Genomic DNA, 3,944 nt, shown 5'->3' with positions numbered 1-3,944 from the left:
CTCAGTCGGTTAAGCATCCGACTTCAGCTCAGGTCATGATCTCACGGTCCGTGAGTTCGAGCCCTGCATCGGGCTCTGGGCTGATGGCTCAGAGCCTGGAGCCTGCTTCGGATTCTGTGTCTCCCTCTCTCTGCCCCTCCCCCGTTCATGCTCTGTCTCTCTCTGTCTCAAAAATAAATAAACGTTAAAAAAATTAAAAAAATAAAGTAAAATAAAAATCTTCATTCTGTTCAACAAAAAGATATATATATCTTTTATTATTAATTAATTAATTTATTTATTTATTAAGCAGCAGGCAAAAGTTTTTTAGAGTATTTACAGAGAGAGGACATTCAAAAGTGAATGCCCCTTATTTTTTCAAAACTTTTTAAAAGTTTATTTATTTTTGAGACAGAGAGAGGGAGGGAGGGTTAGAGATGGAGAGAGAGACTCCTAAGCAGACTCTGCACTGTCAGTGTGGAGCCGGATGCAGGGCTTGAATCAACACACTGTGAGATCATGACCTGAGACGAAATCAAGAATCAGACACTTAACCAACTGAGCCACCCAGGCGCCCCTAAAAATAAATATTTTGAAAGTAAAAAAATTAAATGAGTCACACATGAGATAAGATCAATTCAATATATTTAGCTAACAAAGAATCAGTACACAGAATACATTGAGAAACAAATCTCAGAAATTAACCAGAAAAAGACAAATAATGCAACAGAAAATTGAACAAAAGCCATCAATGAAGAATTCGCAGATGGGAATGGACGGTGGCCAGCTGGGGACCCAGCTGCCCCAGTGCAATGGCTGATGAGCTAACTGAAGAACAGATTACTGACGTCAAGAAGCCTTCTCCCAATTTGACAAAGATGATCACGGCACCATCGCAACAAAGGAACTTGGAACTCGGAACAGTCAAGAGGTCGCTGAGTCAGAACCCGACAGAAGCTGAATTGCAGGATGTGATCAACAAAGCGGACGTTGACAATAATGGCACCATTGACTTCCCAGAATTTTTGACTGCGATGGCTAGGAAGATGAAAGACACAGACAATAAAGAAGGAATCGTGAGGCATTCTGAGTCTGACAAGGATGGCCCTGGTTACCTCAGGGTGCAGAACTACATTTTGTCATGACACACTGGGGAGAAAAACTAACAGATGAAGAAGTAGATGAAATGATCAAGAAGCACCTACTGATGGAGATGGATAAGCCGACTATGAAGAATTCATACAGATGATGACCGCAGAATGAAGACCTACTTTGAACTTTTTTCTAAGATTTCATTTTTAAGTAATCTCTATACCCAACGTGGGGCTCGAATTTATAATCCTGAGATCGAGAGTCACATGCCTTACCAACTGAGCCAGCGAGGCACCCCCTACTTTCCATTTTTCCCCCTTTCTAGAAGAATCAAATAGAATCTTTTACTTACATCTTGCAAAAAAAAAAAAAAAAAATTTACTCATTCTATTTCTATATACCAAACTGCACGTCAAAAGTACCTTCTGTTCCACACACAAAACCTGCATATATTGGTTGGTGGTTTTGTTCCCTAGAGATTGAGCTACACGTCAGTTTCACAGTATAAATACTTGTACTACCTTAATGAGAAGGAAGCACTTAGTGGACTCCTTGCAGTTCCATTGGCCAAGGACTGACACACTGTTCGGGCTGCCCAGTTTTTCATGCATGTAGCTTGACAATTGAGCCCAGTCAGGCATTTGTGTTAAAAAATGAAAAAACAAATTCAAGGCCTATTTAAATGGGATCTAGTTCAATTTGTTACTATAAATTGTCATAGCTGGGGGCACCTGGGTGGCTCAGTTGATTAAGCGTCCGACTCTTGGGGTTGGCTCAGTTTATGATCTCATGGTTCGTGGGTTCTAGCCCTGTGTTGGGTTCTGTGCTGACAGCGTGGAGCCTGCTTGGGATTCTCTCTCTCCCTCTCTCTCTGCCCCTCCCCTGCTTTCTCTCTCTCTCTCTCAAAATAAATAAACATTTAAAAAAATTATAAATTGTCATAGCTCGTTACCTGCAAAAAACCCACTTATTTATAAATAGTTTCCTTCAGGACGTTGTGCAGAAAAATGGGTGCAGGATAAACTGTGTAGACAGAGTAGGATGGTTCTCTGGCCCTTCTGTGTGCCCTGACTCATGGTGACAGTGACACACCCTGGTGGCATGCTGTATGTGTCGGGTTTAGCATTGTCTGAATTATACTAGAGTGAAATGGGTGTCAGGTTATCACCGTTCACAAAAATTTTTAAAAAGAAACCTTTACCAAAGGAGCATCTTCTGACCCTTTATTTTTTTTAATCCTTTCTTTCTTTCCTTTTTTTTTTTTCCTGGGCGGGGGGGCAAGTGAGTGAGGGGCAGAGAGAGAGAATCCCATGCAGGCTCTGCACTGCCAGCATGGAGGTGTGGATCTCAAAGTGGGGCATGAGGTCACTCGAAGTGGGGCTCGATCTCACTCAGTGCAGGGTGTGAACTCACGATGAACTCTGAAATCATGACCTGAGGGAAAGTCAGATGCTTAACAGACTGACCCACCCAGGTGCCCCTGACTCTGTTTTTTAAAACCTTCTGAACCATGACTGGGAGCCAGCAGAGAAGGCTGGGGGTTGTGGACATCAGCACAACCATCAACATTGCTGTTTAAGAAATTACAATTTACATCCATTCCAAATTGCAAATTCTAGTCTCCCCCTCCGATCCCCCTGCAATAAAAGGACTATTAACTTAAAACAAACAAAAGAATTCACAGATGAGGAAACCCACATGCCTGATAAACATGAAAAGATTCTCACCCTCATGATAATCAGAGAAATGCAAATTTGAAACACAAAATCCCTGGGCACCTGGATGGCTCCGTTGGTTAAGCCTCCAACTTCGGCTCAGGTCATGATCTCACAGTTCGTGAGTTCGAGCCCCATGTAGGGCTCTGTGCTGATAACCTGGAGCCTGCTTCAGATTCTGTGTCTCCCTCTCTCTGCCATTCCCCACCCCTCCACCCCCTGCCACTCACAATCTGTCTCTCTCTCAAAAATAAATAAACATTTTTTTTTAAAGTTTTTATTTATTTTTGCGACAGAGAGAGACAGAACATGGGCAGAGGAGGGCCAGGGAGAGAGGGAGACACAGAATTGGAAGCAGGCTCCAGGCTCTGAGCTGTCAGCCCAGAGCCCGACGCGGGGCTTGAACTCACGAGCTGTGAGATCATGACCTGAGCCGAAGTCAGACGCTTAACCGACAAGCCACCCAGGCGCCCCAATAAATAAACATTTGAAAAGATAATAAAAATTAAAAAATCCACAAGATCCTAGTTTATGCTCATGAATTAGCAAAAGTTTTGGTTCTGACAATACCAAGTGTTGGTGAGGGTATGGAGCTGCTAGAACTCTCATCGACCCTCGATGGGGGTCCAGCTTTTTTAAGACCAGAGTTTGGTAGGAGGGGGCTGGGTTGAGGATGGGCATCGCCTATGGCAGGAACAGTGATTCTTAACTTAGCTCAGGCTGGTTTCCCTCAGCAGAGTGACATGAATGATGGCAGAAACTGAGGTTTTGTGCTTCCATTTTAAAGTCAAATGGTAGGAAATAGTACCAAGAACAGTAATGAGACCGACTGTCTATAAATGTAAAGGCAAACTCTGCTTGGCCCTGCTTCAGTCACAGGCTTTCTTTAGGTATGTTCCCCAGGACACGGGGCTACTGTTATCAGCTCAGGCAGAGTCATGTACCTGCTTCTGTGTTGTTTTTTAAAAAATGTTTATTCATTTATTTTGAGAGAGAGAGACACGTGCATGCATGTGCAGAGGAGGGCAGAGAGAGAGGGAGAGAAGGAATCCCAAGCAGGCTCTGCACTGTCAGCACAGAGCCCAATGCAGGACTCAATCCCACGAATTGTGAGATCATGACCTGAGTCATAATCAGGAGTAAAACACTTAACCAACT

General features: G+C 43.4%; 1 pseudogene; it reads left to right on the top strand.

The window, feature by feature from the left end:
- Positions 1 to 721: 721 nt before the first annotated feature.
- LOC125914432 (calmodulin-like) lies at positions 722 to 3,467 on the top strand (annotated as a pseudogene).
- Positions 3,468 to 3,944: the final 477 nt, after the last annotated feature.

Source organism: Panthera uncia (genome assembly GCF_023721935.1).
Source record: "Panthera uncia isolate 11264 chromosome D3 unlocalized genomic scaffold, Puncia_PCG_1.0 HiC_scaffold_8, whole genome shotgun sequence".
NCBI classification, from domain to species: domain Eukaryota; kingdom Metazoa; phylum Chordata; class Mammalia; order Carnivora; family Felidae; genus Panthera; species Panthera uncia.
Note: the sequence above shows the minus strand (reverse complement) of the source record. Positions and strands in the feature narration are given on the sequence as shown.